General features: G+C 47.5%; 1 protein-coding gene across 3 annotated transcripts in view; it reads right to left on the bottom strand.

The window, feature by feature from the left end:
* Nucleotides 1–20000, bottom strand: part of LOC307240572 (RNA-binding protein Musashi homolog 2) — a 229858-nt gene that overhangs the window by 64432 nt on the left and 145426 nt on the right. The window lies entirely within an intron of this gene.

Raw genomic sequence — 20000 nt, 5'->3', positions numbered from 1 at the left:
CCAGGCCCAGCATCTGAAATTCATTAAATGCATTTTGTGTTCTTTTTATTGAAATTTCACTGTATAACAAGCCCTCGTTTTTATGTTAATGCGGGCTTCAGAATGAATGTGTCATTGACTGTGGGATTTTCACTTCGGATTTATAAGATAAAAGCTTAACCCCGTCTTTTAGCGCAAAGAAACAGCGGCGAGATGGTTTGAGACTTTCTGAGCATAAGTGGATTGCCGCGCTCCGTCTGTGTTTTGATGGTGACACACAAAGCAATCTAGCTGCTGTATTGCTCAGGTTGAAAGCGAAACTGATATTCTATTGCTTTGTGCGAGAGGGGAAGCCGCACAAAGGGAACACAGGCACTGGATGAAGCAGCGAGTGGGGAATGAAAGAAGATGGCTTTCCTTTCAGCATCGCAAACACCAGCCCGACGAAATCAAATCCCCCTCGGGCCGAGCTTAAACAGCCATTACCATGCACAGCCCCGCGCTCTGACCGACAGGCGCTCGTCCACTCGGACGCCGGACGCCGGTCAGGCCGCTCTCCCGGAGCCCACGGAAGAGGAGGCCCGGGACCGACCGGGGACCCCGGGACGCCCGGGCTTCGGGGACAAAAGGCCGGTTGCGAGAACATAAACCTGTTCTACGGTTTCCATCGGAGGACGAGGAGGTGGCGGAGGGGGATTTCGATTCTGGGAGATTCTGTTGAAGGTCAGGGAGGATTCCAATTTATTTCCGTCGCCCTTGATCACAGTACAGTCTTCACATAGAAATCAATAGAAATGAGCTTCACACCCCGTCACATATAAAGGACCAGTCCATCGAGTTTAAGTCCCTTCACTACTCAACACACACATGTTACATAACTCCATAGCTCACATTTTCAGATTTTTTTTTATTTGACAGAATATAGGATGCCATTCCTTAGAATTAGCTGTAGTTATGTAATCAAAGTTACCGACAAACACAAAACATGAAAAAATGAAGTACCAATGAAAACCAATAATTATAATTGTCGCTGTAATCGCTATAATTGTGAGAGGGCCCAGCGGAAGATTTGTGTTTTGTTTAGGTTGTAGAGGGTTAGGGTTGGGGTTGGGTACAGGGTAACCCCCTTGTAGAGATGATTTCTTTTTTTTGGAGACCCCAAATTGGACAAAGAGCTAGAAAAACCACGCATGGGATCTTAGATTTCATTCTGACGTGAGTTTTAACTTGACCCTAACAACCAAGCTTTGTTACAGGTCACCGGGTACAATAAGATCAATAATCAGGAGCCACTTGTTTATGGAAAAAGGTTGATGCATTGCAGTCGCGCATTGATCCTCGGAAGGCAGGGTCATTATTTCCTCCCGCAAAGTTTCCACCGTCTTCTAACTTAAAGCCTCATGAGGTCACATTCCCAATCCAACATGTGTGATTCGCCAAAAGTCCTCTGCACTCTGGAAAAACATGACTCATCACGCCTTTTGTAAACAAGCATGACGATGGGATCCACCCGCCCAAAGGAAGCCCCTTGGATGTCAAAGCCTGTCGCCATGGCACCCAAGCTAAGCAGCGCGATCGTACACGAGACACGTTTCATCTGCTCAAGTGAACCCGAGCTACCGCCGTGAGCATCTACTTCCTGTTATCAAAATGGAGCTGTCCCTTCTCCTATGAAAGCCATCAGGATGACGGAGCCACCGCCACTCCGCCTGCACGTCCTTTTTTTACTCATTCATCAAACAAATGGAGGTTCTGACCCGACTGGAACGTCGGCTGCGTAAGTGCACAACGCGTACATGTCCCATCCGTCTCGGTGCGTCGCGGTGGGTCGGCCCCCACACACCAATGGAATTCCGGGGACGGGTTCAAATCTCACACCCACGCGCGTATCTCGCACCCACCCCCCCGCGGCACGTTTTAAAACATTGACTTTTAATTTTGGGGGTTGTTTGAGCAGGCATGGGTGTATAATCCATTGTTTTGAAGCTCCATCCAGCACCGCCGACCGTGAGCCGTCTCCACTTTGCTTTGGCAGCTGCACGCTCCTCCACTTTTTCGTTCAATAAATACAGACGCTCGTGGCCGCGTGGGGAATAACTTTGGTTCACCAAGGCCCACGAGCCAGACTGCACGCTCCACCGCCACGCAGACTAGTCTTGACAAGCTGAATATTTATAGCGCGTCTCTATGTAACGTTAGGCGTCAAGCTAGATAAAAGAGGGGAGGATTTCTAAATCTTGGTTCAAGGAGCGTGCATCTGGCGCAGAGCGGCGTCTCTAATTCAGGGAAACAGGGAGCGCGTGAGCATCTGGGAGGGCAACGGCGGGACCCTCCCGGAGTCCCGTCCTCTGAAGAAACAACGGCTTCCACACTTGAGTTTCACAGACTCTCTTTCTCCCTTTTGAACAAACGCGCCGCGTTAAGCTGCCCCTCGTGATCACAGTCATTTCAAAGCCAAAGCAGGGAGGACATTAATAAAAACACCGAGAACTTTTTTTCCCCGTTTAAGAGGTAGCGCGTCGAGACGTGGAACACAAACACAAAATAATCAAGATGTATTTAATGGCATCTCCAGCGTAAGCGCGGCGGAGGCGGCTCTCCTTTCCATTTCACTGAGACACTCACCAAGATAAACAAGCCTGTTTTCGTTAAATGCTATTTTAAAACACCGAAAACAAATAAATGAAAACATATACAGTATATACAAAAGAATAATATTTTTGCAATTCCTAGGGGGCCGCGGACCCGTTTGGGATCCCGTTGGATATAAAGCAAAGTCTGTAGGGAACAAAGCCTTTCATATTCAAACCTTCATGATTTCGACATTTCTATAGGAGGGTTATGCGAGGAGAGCCCCGTGTGGGGTGAGAGGTGGGGGAGGCGGGTGAGACTCTGGAAGACCGCCCCCCCGCCGCCACTCCGCCACCAGAAGCACTTTTGACAACCAACAAATCAACCGCCAGGAGTGATTTGTCACAGACGGGGCGTGGGGAGGGGAGAGTGGAGTCTGGGGAGCGAGTGTGCCGAGGGAGGAAGAGAGCGATGGAGAGGGGGTTTAGCCACTGTGGAAGAAAGAGTGCGAGAGGAGAGGTTAACTCATCGCCCCCCCATCACCAGGACTGCCTCCTGCCGCCGCAGGATCCCCCATCAACTGGCCGCCATTACACACCGGCACCAGCCACCAGTCTGCACTGGGAGGGAAACGTCTTCCTGGGGACTGGCTCAATACCAGGCCCGGGACCCAAATACAAATTTAGGATTTGAATCACCCAGATTTATTTGGCTAAATGCATTATTACACAATGCTTTTCTGTTCAAAAAGTATCTTTCATGTGGAAAACTGTGTAGGAAGCGACTGATTGATTTAATTTGACATAAGAACTGAAAGACGGAGTTTTTTTATAATAATAATTAAGATTATTATATAGAAATACCAATAATACTTCAAATAATAATGATAATAGTAATAATAATAATAATCATAAAAATATGATAATGAATATAGCTGCAGGCAGCAATACATGGGGTGCAGTTTAGTCGTGTTAGGTACGTATTACAGTTTTTCAAGGTTCCGTACACACCATCATTTGGTTTGGACCGTTTTCGGGGTTCTGTGGGGTTCTGTGAAGCACGACATACAATTCTCCGAGTTGACATTGAACGCTGCACCGGCTCCTCCGGTCTGTCCTCTGATCAAGCGTGAGTACTACGTGGAGCCACCAGGTCTACACATCGCAACTCTCGGAAACCGAGCGCCGCTCCTCAAACGAATCAAGTCGCGGCAACGTTTCTTCAACTTCCGGTAAAATTTGCAACAGTTTTTCACTAATTTCTGCTTCAAATGTAGATCGACAATGATCAAACGTCCCGGTTCCAACGAGACCTCAACCGTGTCTGTGTGTACTGCGATTGCAGTGTTTCAGGTGCTTTTAGCCCGAAAAACGCAGAGATTAAAAATAATAAAAATCTGAGCAAAAATTATTCATTTATCTATTTATTTGTCCTTAACTGTACGATGTTGTGGCCTGCTTCAAAATAAAAGCACAGCAATGGAAATTTGGTACACTTCCAAAAAATATTGACATCGTCATTTGAAGAACTGGACGTATATAAACCGTCCGCTGGAAATGTACCAGTGACCCAGTTTCGGACCGGGACCCACCACCTGAGAATCGGTGCCATGAAGGTATATGCTGACCACACCCCTTCCAGATGACTGCAGTACCTAGTACTACTAACCTGCTTCATAGAGCATGCACAGTCACAGGCCACCACTCCTCAGGCCGCCGCTCTTCATCCACCTGCTTATCCTCCTCCATCTTATCCGCTCACTGAGCATCTCGCAGATCCAGCTTTGGTTTCTTCGCCGTTCCCCTCCAACAATTCAACAAAGTGCTGCACGGCGGGGGGTCTGACTCCGTACGAATATTAAAGACTGTCAACGCTGACACAGACAAGGAGAGCGGTGTCGACACCTCAGAAACTCAGCGAACAACCAACCCACGGCCCAAACAAAGCTGTTAAAATGAGAACACAAGCTGTCCAATGGGAGTATGGGGCTGGTAATAGGTGTGATGTGGCTGAGTACTCGCTCACACTTATTAGGACGGATCACTCCCCAGAGTCTAACAGCCCTTTACCAATCTCAACTCAATTCTTCATTTTCACACTTATTGCAATGATTTTTTCAGCTTTCGTCACCACCAATTCCTCGTTGCAGACCCAGGCCGTTTCACCATGAAAGCTGGTTGTGCCAGAGGCGGAAGGTGGTGGAACTCAGATAATGATGCAGAACAGTCCACTTCTGTACGACACTGCTGTGATAATTGTTATTATAATGCATTATTATCACTATTATGCTGCTAATTGAGACCCTCTCTCAATATAAATATAAAAATATATATACTATACAAAAATGTTTTTACTACACTGCTTTACATATACATACATAACATATAACTTGCTACTAGTGCTATTATTATTATACTATATATTATATTATCAGTATGATATATTATTACTGCGTACTCTACTACGTACTTTCTACTCATATTATATTATCATATCTTCCCCCGTGCTGCTCCCTGTTTACTTGTTTCTTCATTTTTATTTTTATCTCCTTCACCTTCACTCTTTTGTCTTTTCCTCACGGGACCAATAAGGTGTTATCTAATCTTATCTTATCTTATCTTATCTTATCTTATCTTATCCTATACCAAGACTGCTGGGACACCCGGTTTCCATTACATTTAGCGTATTAAAGACACAGTGACGTGATTTACTCATAATGTAATGATTAATATTATTTTATTTAGAGATGCACAGATACTGATCCCACTACAGAGTATCGGCTCTGATACTTTTACTGATGCATGTAAATGCATTACTGAATATAATGAATATATGGATCTGAATCTCCAAAATCGGCACTCTCACTATCAACTGACCGACAGAAATTATTCAGTACTTGAATGAGTGTTTGTAACCCTAGTTGTTCTTAAGGGCTGCTTGTGAAGATACCTGTGTTGCGTTCTTTAAAGCCTCACCCGTGAGTGGAAAAAAAGAAGATTTAATTCAGCTATTTGTTTGGGCAGACGTCCCCAAACTCCCTAATGGCGGCGGCTAAAAATATTTCACTGAGCACACAAGAGGGACTGCATGTGTGTCAGCGCCGAGGCACGAGGTGGGGACCGGGTCCTCATTACGCACAACTTTCTAGGTCAGTGCTGAGCAGAGCGGGGGTCAGAGCTGGGGGCGGAGCTCTGCTCATGACGTAGGGCAGGGGTCTCGAACTCAGACGGCCTGGGACCACTGGCATCACAATCAAGAGTTTTATTTAATTACGTATATGCATTACGTACGCAGAGTTTTATTGTCAAAATATAAAGTTAAATTGTGTGGATTCATTTAGCATTGTGATTAATTTGTAGCAGGCATTAACATGTAGCAGGCAGCATTAAATTGCCTGGCGGGCCATATGTGGGCCCCGGGCCTGTAGTTTGAGGCCCTTATCATAGAGTAAATTAAAAGTTAAATGCAAAAGGCAGATGGGTCCCTTGTGAGAAAAATAAAAAATAAAATACAAATAATAATGAAAACGCGGAAATTCCCGGTGAAATTGTAAAAGTGTGCTGGCCCTGTGTGTGTGTGTGTGTCTATGTGAGAATGTGTGTATATATATATACATACACACATATATATATATACTGTATAAATATATATATAGATAGTGGTATATCGTCTTTTTATGTATGATTACATGTATGTTTACATACCGCATGTTTCAGTGATGACTGGATATTTTTGATGCATGATGTACAAACAATGGAATATTTCATAAAGCGCTGTCCACCTTCCACCAAGTTACAGCTCATTTGATAAATGTGTGTGTGTGAATGTGGGAGGAGTAGAAGTGTAGTAGTAGGAATGTGAACTGTGGGAGGAGTAGGGTGTTGAAATATGGCTATAATATGAATAATAATATTAATATTATTAATAATAATAATAATAATAATAATAATAATAATACAAAATAAATAATAAAAATAATAATAATAATAATAATAATAATAGTATCATTACGACACACGCGCGCACGCACACAGACAAATGCCCATACGCGCGCACACACACACACACACACACACAGACAGACAGACAGACAGACAGACAGACAGACAGCGACGGACAGGCACATAGACAGGCACACAGACAGACACACACACAGTAAACTTCCAGCCCCATCATCCTATGGCGTCGCAGTCGGCATTACTCTCCTTCCTGCACTCGGTAGCGTGCAGTGTTTTTTAGATGCAGAGCAGCAGACGGGGACCTTCCAACACCCACAGCGCTGTTAGAGCCTTTGATCAGTATTTCCCTCTGCCATTACTGAGGATCCAGGGCCCGGGGCTCTAATCCTCTGTTTAATACAGTCAGTAGCATGAACTCTGAAACAGCACAGAGCACGAGGGCAGGGGAACAGGAGGAACCGAGGAGAGCGCAACTCACAGGCAATAAAACATTTCCACTGAGTGGTTCTGTCGCCTTGCATCCAAATGGAGGATCACGGCGTCGTTTCAGAGATCTGATTCAACTCTTATGTGGTTCTGTTACACTCCCTTCACCAACAGCTCCTGCTTTGTCCCGTTGCTTCCTTAGCAAACGAATACAAACCAATGTGGCGCGTTTTCTTCCAATGTGGCGCGATTTTATTCGGAATTGATGGTGTTGGTTTTCATCACAAATTATTCATATTTGAGGGTTGAGGGCCTGACCCGAACCCAAATCAATTACACGACCATACTGTGACCATGTACTGGTCATCACACACGTTTCACATGACCCCTGACCCTTCTCCTAATGATAACTCAGCTTTTGAGGGAGGATTAGGGTTTGGGGACTCTTTATTTTCGCGTTTCTGAATATTCAAACCTACCTTAAAATCATCTCCTGGTCCCACTGACAACTACGATAACACATGTTTTTGACAAAATAACTTAATTTTGCCGTATTTTTTATTTATGAAAGGACGGACCGGCCCTTGCTGTATCATCAGGAAAATGGTCGGGGCAATGTCTAATTAGTGTAAGGACAAGTGAACGGGCTCAGACCCAATTTTATTTTTATTTATATAATTATCAAACACAGAATAATGGTTGCTGATTCCTGTTATCTATAAACACACAGTTTGCACTTGGAAGCAAAATAAGGTTGCACGCAGGGCGTTGGGAGGCTGATCAGCTTGCTGCTTCCAAGGTTACAGAGCATCCTCTGTGGAGCAACAATATGGACCGAGCAGTTGACATTTAAGCTGCTCTTCATGAGAAATGTGCTCTCGTTTGAGTGAGATTATCGCCAAAAAAAAAAAAAAAAAAAGGTAATTTAGCAAAGAATATTTTTGTCAAAAATGGAGGACATTTGGTCAAATGAAAAGGCAGCAAGTGACCATTTCAATGATGCTAACAAAATGATATACAGTATAGCTGTACAGCAATACACAGGGTCCATTATCGACAGCAATTACAAATTTTCAAGGTCCCGGGTCCGACATGATTCAGACCCGTTGCCCCGGAGCCTCAAGCCAACTCCATGTGTGAGGTCACAAACAGAATATGTTTAGGGCCGTTTTCCACTCCTACAGTTTTTGTTACGACTGGATCCAATGCTGCAACATGAGGACACGGCACCGGGTTCGGTGGAACAGGTGAGGGGGATGTAGCCAATTCAGGGGTCTGTCCATGAACTATGGCTACTAACACAGACCATTGGTCACTACCACTAGGACCAGTTAGTGAGTGGTCTTTGTGGTCCGTCTGTGGTCCTTGTGGCCTGTCTGTGGTCCGTCCATGGTCCTTGTGGTCCATCAATGGTCCCTGTGGTCTGTCTGTGGTCCGTCCGTCCGTGGTCCTTCTGGTTCGTCTGTGGTCATTGTGGTCTGTCCATGGTCCTTGTGGTCCATCCATGCTTCCTTGTGGTTTGTCTGTGGTCCCTCCGTGGTCCTTGTGGTCTGTCCGTGGTACTTGTGGTCCATCCTCGGTCCTTGTGGTCCGTCCATGGTCCTTGTGGTCCGTCCATGGTCCTTGTGGTCCGTCCATGGTCCTAGATAGCAAATGTGTTTTGCTGCCAGATCAGGCAGTGTGTTTGCACCGCAGACTACCATTTAAAAAACACATTTAGATTGTGTGATTGTGTGATTGAATATTCTGTATTTAATTTCCTGCTGTGCATAAATGTCTTGCTGCTTCTGGGACTAATATTTATTAGAACAAACATAAATGCCAATATTAATATCTAAAAATTACAAAGATATATGGTATTGTGTATATTTTAATAAAACAATACCATATATATATATATATATATATATATATATATATATATATATATATTAATGACGATTATTTTATGTTTAATATATTTATTGTAGACAGTGACCCATCTGTACACAAGATTTTTCGTTTTTCTAATTCTGTGTTTAATTCTGAGCTGGGGTGCAGCTGGTCCAGTCCACTGGCTCGGCAGTGAGCAGCCTCTCTACACAAACAATCACACAATCTAAATGGGTTCATTTAAATGGTAGTCTGCAGCAGAACACATCTGATACCTAGGACCACGGACCGACCACCAAGACCACGGACGGATCACGGATGGACAACATGGACCACGGACTGACCACAAGGACCACGGACGGACCACTGAGAAACTGGTCCGAACCACAAGGACCCCGACCGACCACAAGGACCACGTACAGACCAAAAGGACCACGGACGGACCACTGAGAAACTGGTCCGGACCACAAGGACCACTCCACAGACCACTCACTTACTGGTCCAGACCACTAGCTTAAGCGCCCCTAGTGGAAGTGACCAGCAGGCCGTGGTAGTGATCATGGTCCATGAACATGCTCAGATGACGAGATGTTCGTTCGACACGTTCGGCCATCTTTGTTTACGTGCAGAACTGCTTTGGGCCAATATTTTAAGACACAGTGCTTTATCAACATGGTGGAACGTGGCGCTTCGGGGAATGAGTCATTGAATGGATTATTACAACATGTCCTTGTGTTACAGCGCAGCTACAACATGAGGTGAATTAAAGTTTACATCTTCAACTGTACAAATAAGTGGTATTTTGATATATATGTCCTTATTTTCCTCTCCTGTGAATGTGAGAGCCCCGACAAACGCCTTCCCGCGCTGCGCTGCAGAGGCTTTACCATGTGTCTTTCTTCTTTAATGTCAAATATTTACTAATTGAATGTAGAGGAAACAAAGGGGTAACATTTAAACCGTGAAGTACCGTGGTATTTTGGTAGATACTGTACTGTAGTGTGACATATCATACTGTTACTTTCCTGCCACAGACCGCACACGACGTGAATGGACGTTCGTAGCCACAACCCTCACATTTATAATGAATTGGATGATGATGAGACAAAGCGTCTTACTCCACAAACTCATCCCGCTCCACCACCCGACCGCAAGTTTTACCACCTTGGCGTGTCGGTGATGCATGAACGTTCGTCTCACTCCGGTCAAATTTAATCTGTTTTTGACTTATTCCTGGGATTGAATGGGGATTGATTTGGTTGGAACTTCAACACCTCAACTGTATCCGTAACTGCAGTGTTGTCCTGTTCCAGACACTTTTAGCCCGAGAAATGCCAAGGAGAATAATAACAATAATAATAATAATAGCAGTAATAATAATAATAATAGTAGTAGTAATAATAATAATAATAATAATAATAATAATAATAATTATAATAATAATAATAATCAGATCAGCAACATTTGGGATCCATCCCTAATAATAATAATAATAATAATACAATAATAATAATAATAATAATAATAATAATAATAATAATAATAATAACAAAATTATGACGATAATAATAATAATAATGATAATGATCATGATAATGATAATAATAATAATGATAAAATGATAATAATAAATAATACCAGATACACAAAATAATGTCATTTTAGGCTCAGGTAAAGCCACCGTCCAAAATACGTTTCCTAGTTGAACTTAAATCTTTGTATTTGACCAATTACACCACAATGAATCTGCTTCTTTGGTCTTCCTGGTCAGAATACACATTACAACAGGAACTCTGATGGAAAGCCGACGGGGAATTTTACGTTTGAATTGAGCGCTCTGTGCGGCACCGTGTGCTCAGCTCGCACGCTGAGGGAACTAGTTCGTCTGTGTCTTTATGTAGGTCAGCTTTCAGAGCCGGCCATCAATTTCCACTGTCCTACTTAAAGAGACACCCTGCTGCACACACACACACACACACGGACGCACACGCACAGGCACAGGCACACGTACACGTACACGCACACACACACACAGAGCTATATATATACTGTGTATATATACAGTTTATATATAGCTATATTGGTATTGTATCTGGTTATTCACCACCAGTGCCTCTGAGCAGATCTGACCGGTCAGTGTGTTCTGGTTCTGGTCAGTAGCAGCTTTATATCAAATGAATGGTGGACTCCACCCCACTACTTTCAAACACAATCCAGCAATAGAAATGTTGTGACACCTTCATTAGACACTGGGAACAATATGGCTGCCTCTCCCTCTCTGGGGCTCCTCGGTGCTACAAACGTTTGACCCCGTTTTCAAGGTTATTCGGGGGTGCCCCCTTGTTATGTTATTATTTACGCATATGAAGGACGACTTCTTTAGGCCATGACCAATCAGACCAGGCCACTAGGTGAAGGAAATAACTGCTCGTATATGCACTACATATTTTCTTAAGTGCCTGTCAGCAGACGCCATGCCACCTTCTAATTAGGAACTGTCCGAGAACTCCAACACAGATATGGACTCCATGCCTCATCACATCCCAGCTCCCGCGCGTAGGCTTCCTCAAAGAAGGGCAGCTTTTTGTTTCATTAGACGTCGCTTCGGGAAAAGTAATCATCTATTTCTGGCCCCCAGTTATTTTTAAATGCAAGTGTTCATCAGGAGAACCGGGAGGTGCACTGGTCCTTCTGACATTAACTCTACATTAACTCTGACGTTTTGGCGCGCCGTTTGTGGACCGCTCGGTGGTCACGTGCTGCTGATGGTGGGGTCCTTGTTGGACCGTGAAGAACATTCTGGTGCAGACTTCTGCAGACGGACGTATGAACCCCATTCTAGCATCTCTACACGGGTTACCCATGCATTTTAGGATTTGATTTTTCAATCCCACCGATAACCTCAGAACATTTGGCCCCATGAGCCAAATAGTTTTGGACACAACTTTGGAGTGGAAGGGCCCCGGTTTGGGGCCTCAGCGTGGCTTCCTTCACCTTCTTGGTTTGTGTGAACGGGCTGAGCCGTGGCACCACATTCTGCTGACGCTCTGCACCTTATTGTATCTTATCTTTCGGCCCCCCTGTCTTGCCCCTTGCCTCGCCTCGCCTTATCTTATCTTATTGGGGTCATTACTCATACCTGAAATAAGCGTAACCTAAAAATAACCCGGTCCTGCACCGCGAGAGGGTTACGAAACACCACAACATCTGAGACCAGCATCTATTCATCAGTCTTCACACACACACACTCCTGCACACACACACACACACCCGTGCACACACACATGCACACACACACACACACACACACACACACACACACACACACACACACACACACACACACACACACACACACACACACACACACACACACACACACACACACACGCACACTCCTGCATACAAACACACACTCCTGCATACGCACTCCTGCACACAGACACGCATGCAAACAGACATGCACACAGACATGCACACACACACACACACACACACGCACACATACACACACACACACACACACACAATGTGGGGGTGAATGGTGATGTGCACGTTATGACATCACAGATTGACTAATAAATCAGCTCGGTGTCGTCCGGGCGTGATGATGATGTAATCCACTCCTGTGGATTACATCATCACCCCCCCCCCACACACACATACACACACGTTAGAGGAACCAGCAGCGGTGACGGTGAATTGCTTTCTATCCCACTGTGGCCGTCCCTGTACAGCGCGACGCCGGCTGCTGTTTATTTACTTCTTTGTTCCTGGTCTTCATTTCACGGATGAGTGTCCACGTGTCAAGTTGACTGTTGCATGGCGGAGTCTCAGGGAAAACTAAAGATGTTAATTTTTCATTTGCTCAAATCTCACATTAGCGCAGCGATTAGCGCCAGGTACCTTTTGGAAACCCACGCAGCTCCACGGCGCCCCGTACATTCTGTGTCCACGTCACTGCATGAACATGATCGGCCCGTATCTTCATCAACACGGGGAGGTGCTGGGACGCGTGTCGTGCCGGAGCTGCCGGTCCTCCCTCCCTCTCCCGAGCAGCCGGTGTGGCTGGGGATGGAAGCCCCAGACACGGACTCTTCCCCGACCCCACCCCCTTCAGCTCCGGCTGCCGCACTACATCCCGAAAGCTCTTAGTCACAGCGAGACTTGAAAGGGCTTCACAGACCCTTGTTGAAAAGAGCAGAACCAGACAACGTCCCCTCAGCCCGAGCACAGAGTTTAGCACGGGATAAAAAATAGACTAGGGGAGGGATTGGAAAAAACACTTTTGATATTGCGCTTAAGAAGGGGTCTGCCGTCAAAGATAGCTGGGCTTGCAGATTTATTGTGAGGGCAATGTAAAATACTTGCATCACAATGCATCCAGTGTATTATTGAGAATATGATCATGTAAGTACATGCATTAATGTGCATACATGATTACAATATAATTGCACGAGACGTTAATCTCTTAACAGTGGTTCTATCCGATACAAATCTATTCAAGATGATTCCAGCGATTCCTCTCGGGATTCTTGGATCCTCGTTGGGGTCAGTGGGTTCTCCAGGCAAACTCAGTTGGAGTTCATTTTTTACATAATTTATTAAAGACCCTCTCCAGACGCATTTTAAACTGAATGTTAATGTTTTTAATAAGGTTTTTTTCTCCACAAAATAAAAAATCGATAAACAATAAAAGTAAACGGCTAAAGAGCATCTCTCCACCTCCGCGCTCACCGTTTCACGAAAAACCCCAAGCCGGGTCCCTTTTCTATCCGAGCAGAGCAGAATTGGAGGAAATAGGATGTTTGGACCTGGCTAACATCATACCCCGCTGTGTTCGGCCCCTTCAAAAGTCAACAGAGTCAAAGCTGCTCTGCTACTGGTCGACGCCGCAATTTTCAAGTTCGCCTAAGTTGAACCCCACGCATTGTACTCTACGTTCACGTCGCTACCGGTAGCCGGACCGAATGTGATCGAATTTGGTGCGAAGGTCTGGTCAGGTTAATGACTGTGGTATCCACACGAAGGATTCAAATCATCTCAGAATCAGCTCCGTACTTAATTGGATGCCAGACATTGGCGTCCAGACATTGGGTGTAATACGGGTGCTCCGCCTCGTTGGAGTTAGAAACAGAGCCTGGTGTTGTTTACTGTTTGGTTCTGATCAAAGGGTTTGCACTCGTCCAACAGTGTTTTTCCCAGGCCTCCGCCGGCCGTTAATGCATATCTATTTGGAGGTTGTGGCGCCGGGAGAGTTGGAGAACCCCTGCTCTTAGCTCTGGTGAGTGGCTGCAGATTGGGACTGAGGGGCTCACTGAAGGTGTTCACTTTCCAGCTATTAGCACACACACACACACACACACACACACACACACACACACACACACACACACACACACACACACACACACACACACATAAACAAACACACAAAAACACAAACAAACACACACACACAAACACAAACAAACACACAAACACAAACACACACACACACAAACACACACACACACACATACACAAAAACAAAAACACACACAAACACACACAGCGCTCCACTGACTGAACTACAAGAGTCTCTGCCTCAATGTTTAGCCTTCCCTTCTTCTCCGATGCTGTTCTTTAAACTCGGCCTTCATGGAAGGAGCTCGCTCCAATCTGAAAGCCGACATCTGTGGAAGCCGCAGATGACCGGATTCAAATCCCGTGCAACAGTGCCGCTTACACACAGAGGCGGCAAGAGGAGGAAGAAGGAGGAGGAGGAAGGAGGAGGAGGAGGAAGGAGGAAGGAGGAGGAGGAGCGCGGGGCAGAAAGGAGGGAAGCGGCAGAACAACATGGCGGACAAAGAGGGAAGGTGAGACACACGTGGCCTGCGCGTCCACCCTGCGCCTGGGAAGGGGGGCAGCGTCCAGACAGATATGGCAGCATGTTTATTCATGGGGTGAAGTGGGGCTTCAAAGCGGGGGACGGATCCACAGTCTGTCTGGCCTTCTCCTCTGTCCCCCCCCCCCCCCCTAACTGGCATTTGAGCCCGGGCGCTGATCAATCCCTTAGAACGCCGCTGGGCCCCGGACCCCCCCCCCCCTTCCCATTACCAGAGGGGGTCGCACTTTGAACACTCCCTGCCGGGGGGGTCGCACTCTCTCTCTGCTTCATCAACTTAAAGGTCAGCCGCGCAACAGCTGGCACGGAAAAGACGCTCCGCCCGCCCGCCCACGTCCGGGCCGGAAAGGGGACGGAAGCCGACCGGAGCGGAGCGCCGCCGCGGCCAACGAGATGGACCGGAGATCCCAGCCCCGTGGACCGGGGCACCGGCAGGAAGCGGAGGGGAGGGGGACTCGCCGCTGCCGCCGCCGAAGCCCGGGTGTTTTGTCCGTGGGGACTCGTGATCAGACGCGGGTCTGACATTTACACACCACGCGCACGCCCACGCACACACCCTAAAACACACACACAAAAGGTCAACAGAAGGAAGGTGGCCATTACTGATATCAGAGCCCCGAGTATCGGCGGATCCACTCAATACGAGGATGATGCAGAATGCTGTTTGTGTCAACTCAAACAAAAGTGGGTTTGCTGAGCACAGATCATTGAGCAGTTACCGAGGCGTTAAGAGGGAAAAGGAGGGAAGGTCAATCCCAGATGTAACTGTAAGAGGGAGACGTTCGCGAAAAAAAACCCCAAAAAAAACCCCCAAAAAAACCAACAACGCCATTAAAACGCCGGGGGGGAAACAAACAAAGCGGAGAGGGATGATTTGGATCACGTGCGATCGCTCACGCTCCGCCCGCTCCCAAGTTTGGGGAAAGGACCGACGGAGCGGGGGGCGGGGGGGTGAAAAGTTTGCGTTCGACCGCAAAAAAACCTTCGACGTGAAAACAGCGCACCGAGCCAAAGGAGGGGGTGAGACGCACCCCCCCCCCGAAGGGACGTCGGGGGGGTCTGTGAAGCTGGGCCCGTACCAGAGCCGCTCACAGGATTATTCTTTCGGGAAAGTCAAGGTTGAAGTCAAAACGTCCGCACGCTCCCGACTGGGAAAGCTGTGTCCCTCATATGCATTTAAAAGAAGAAAAGAACCACACGCCGACGTTCTCAGTGGAAAGAGAGTGAGAGAGAGAGGGAGAGAGGGAGGGAGAGAGGAGAGAGAGGGGAGAGAGAGAGTGACGGAGAGGGAGGAGGAGAGAGTGAGAGTGAGAGAAGATTGAGAGGAGAGGAGAGAGAGAGAGAGAGGGAGAGGGAGGGATAGAGAGGGAAGGATGGATGGAGGGAGAGAGAGTGGGAGATGACAGAGAGGAGAGAGAGAGGAGAGAGAGAGGGAGAGGGAGAGAAGAGAAAGAGAGAAAGAGAGGGAGAGAGAGAAAAAGAGAGAGGGGGAGAAGGAGAGAGAGAGAGATAGAGGAGAGAGAGAGAGAGAGAGAGATGCGGGGGGAGGAAGGGAGGGAGGGAGAGAAGAGAGAGAGAGAAAGAGAGGGAGAGAGAGAATAAGAGAGAGGGGGGGAGAGAGAAAGGCGAGAGAGAGGTTGGGGAGGGGGAGAGAGAGAGAAAGAGAGAGAGAGAGAAAGAGAGAGAGATGCGGGGTGAGGAAGGGAGGGAGGGAGAGAAGAGAGAGAGAGAAAGAGAGGGGAAGAGAATAAGAGAGAGGGGGAGAGAGAGAAAGGCGAGAGAGAGGTTGGGGAGGGAGAGAGAGAGAAAGAGAGAGAGAGAGAGGGGAGGGGGAGAGAAAGGCAAGAGAAAGGTTGGGGAGGGAGAGAGAGAGAGAAAAAGAGAGGGAGAGAGAAAGAGAGGGGGGAGAGAAAGAGAGAGAGAGAGTAAGGGGGGAGGGAGAGAAAGGGGACAGAGAGAGGGAGAGGGAGGGAGAGAGAGAGAGAGAAAGAGAGAGAGAGAGAGAATGAGAGAAAATAAGGGGGGGAGAGAGAGAAAGGGGAGAGAGAGAGGTCCTGTGGAAGTGAAGCACTCTGCTTGTCACACAGATGGTTCCACCAATTGACCGCAGGGAGAGCTCCACTGGGCGGGTCCGCGCATCCCAGCCGCTGACAGTGGCCAAGTGTCGGAAACGGAACGAGAGGCGCAGGCGCTCCCCGGTGCCGCCGCCCTCGGTCCCGCCCCGGTGCCGCCGCCCTCCGGTCGGGTTGTTACGCAGAGTAATGAGAGGAGCCTCCAAACCAGACCCCCAAACAAGAACTCCAGAAACAAACAGCAACGCACAAACAAGCAAACAAGCACTTCCTACGCGGCTGATTACCTTGTAATCATGTAAATGAAGGTGTGTGTGTAATGAGGCTTCCTTACCATTAGTTCAACAAGCACAGAACTTATCACGGCCGGCAGAGACGGCGCCGCCGGAGAGCGGCCGCCCGGCTGTCTGTCCCCGGGAGACCGGGAGTGATAGAAGACCGAGGCTCCTGCTCGGGGTCTCGGCTGGGCGGGGCGTTCGCCTCCTTCTCTTTCTGGCGTCGCCAGGAAGCATCCGACACGCCGCCCCCGGGGGTGGTGGCCATCAACGTCTCTTCGCTCTTTTCGGTTTTCCTCCATGATTTGGCGCGTCAAATCAAGTTCTGGGGGGGGTGGTTTTTTTTTTCTTTGGGTCCAGGAGGGGGAAAAAACACCGTAGCGCCTAATTTGCTTCCCGCTTAAAGGGTAGGATATGTTGTCGTGCAAACGGACCGTGGTATTCAGGATAGTCCACACCGGACTCTCTGTTCAGGAGGAGACGCCCCTCACTTGACCCCCTGACCGGTCAATCTCCTCTCAATCCCCGAGAACCACGCGGCTTATGTCCCCAAACCGCTCTCGCTTTAGTTTAGGACCCCTAGCACAAGACCCCTCGGCTGAGAAGCCTTGCGGGGAATAAATGTTTAAAAATATATATTTTGCACTGACATACTCCAAACACAACTTGTAAATAGCTAAACCCAAAAAGCACAGAAGTGTTGTGTATATATAACTTGTGGTTTGTACTTCCCGGACCGTAGGCGCTCAGCTTGACCACACGGAGCTGGAAGCGGCAGATCCGGGTGCCAGCGCTCATACCTCGGTGCATTACGTGCACTGGAATCATCAGAGGATTGTTGACATCAGATGATCTTTTTTTACACGGAGGAAATGAGCGATGCCGGGGCCAAAAGCCATTTGGGCGTTTGTTGCTTGGCGCTAGAAGGCACAGGAAGAAACGCCGCCGAGTCTAGTGAAGTTAACGCCCCAACGCGTTTATGCACAGCAGCGCCGCGGCGCTTCTGATCCTTGGACAATGAGTTTGTTTCTATAAATGGGTGGAACATCCCCCTTTATAAGCTGCCAATCTGGCAACCAGAAACAAATCTCTGGGACGTGAAGAATACCTGAGGCGCATATGTTCCATTTTTAAATATTATAATTCAGCAAAGAAAATGCAGCTTTGGTGAAATTGTGTTCTTTCAAAACAGTGTCAATGGATACTGTGAAGCTGCATTTTATTTTGCAATATGAAATCAATTAACGGTTGGGTCCAATTACAACCCATTGAAATCTTCCTCTAATTGTCAGCTGAGGAAGGTGTTGAACGTCCGTGACCTTCTCCGGAGAGTCTCACATTGTTGACTGTATTTGACCTTCTCCCAGATTCACACCAGCGACCGCCCTATTTGATCTGCCTGCTTGCCCAGGAGAGCAGCGCACGACACAGTCACAGTGCCCGCCATAAACAGCATTATTCAAGATGACTTAAAATGCATGAATTCATTGACCTTTACGGGGCCATTCTGGCCGTAACTACTTAAATAAAAAAAAAAAAGTAAACTATATCAGGGCCCTCTCTTATTTCTGTCTGCGGTGGATCAACTCAGTATGAGACGCACGGCAGCGTAAAGGATGAAGAGCATGCCTTCTAACGAGGGCTGAGCCCCAACTGGCACTGACTTCCACCTTCTATCTCGCGAGGATCTCTTTCTTCTTTACTTCCCTTAAACTTCCTTTAAACATACATCTCTGACGGCCTATGTTCTTACTCCTAGAGAGATTCAGCTGCGACTGATTCAGTTGGTTTGACTTCTACCGACAAAATACACTACATAGCCAAAAGTGGGTTCAGTAGTAAGTAAGTAGTAATCCGTCTGAACATCTGCAGCAGATGTTGGGTCTTACTAAAGAGCTCGGTGACTTTCAAGCTCTGTCTTCGAACGCCACCTTTTCCGACCCATCAGCCCGGTCAAATTCCTGCCCTGCTGGACCTGTCCTCGGTCAACCCTAAGTTCTCTTGTGAAGCGGAAACGTCTCGGGGCGACGCCCGCTCCCGGAACGGACCCCGCCCGGCGCCCGCTCACTCGCGAGTTCCAAACGGCCTCCGGAAGCAACCTCAGCAAAACAACCGTTTGTCGCGAGCCTCGCGATGCAGCCGGGCGGCCGCACACAAGCCCATGATCACCACGCGCGTTGCCAAGCGTCGGCTGGAGTGGCGTAAAGCGTGCGACTATTTGGAAACGCGTTTTCTGGAGTGATGGATCACACTCCAATCTGGATTTGGCGGATCAAGGAGAACGGCACCTGCCCGAGCGCATCGTGCCAACGGTAAAGCCTGGTGATGGAGGGATAATGGGCAGGGCCGCTCTCCGTGGTTTGGGCTTGGCCCCTTGATTCCTGTGGAGGGAAATTACATTCTAGAGAATTGCGCTTCCAACTTTGTGGCAGCAGTTTGGGGACGGCCCTGTTCTGTTTCCTGCGCACAAAGTGAGGCTCATGAAGGAATCTTTCACCGACTCTGGTGGAAGAACCGGACTGACCTGCACAGAGCCCAGACCCGGATTCAATTCCACACCTTTGGGATGAAGTGGAACACCGACTGCGAGCCACGCCCCATCGCCCAACATCAGTGCCCGACCTCACTGATGCTCTTGTGTCTGCGTGGGAGCAAATCCCTGCCGGCATGTTCCAACATGGAGTGGAAAGCCTTCCCCGAAGCGTGTGTGTGTCCACATGCTTTTGGCCATGGACAAAAGCTCAATTACGAAATGTAAAGCAAAATAGGATTGTATCATTTTATTTAAAACTATGACAATATGCAATTAATCTAGTCAATTTAGTTCAGCTCAAATCAAATACCATCATTGTCACAAATTAAGTGAAATATTTAATTTCTCTTGTGGACTGAACTTGCTCAATGAAACATTTTTGTAATGCACGTCAGATGGTACACTGGAACGTTGGTAATTATTCTC

This window comes from Zeus faber (assembly GCF_960531495.2).
Source record: "Zeus faber genome assembly, chromosome: 14".
Taxonomy (NCBI): domain Eukaryota; kingdom Metazoa; phylum Chordata; class Actinopteri; order Zeiformes; family Zeidae; genus Zeus; species Zeus faber.
Note: the sequence above shows the minus strand (reverse complement) of the source record. Positions and strands in the feature narration are given on the sequence as shown.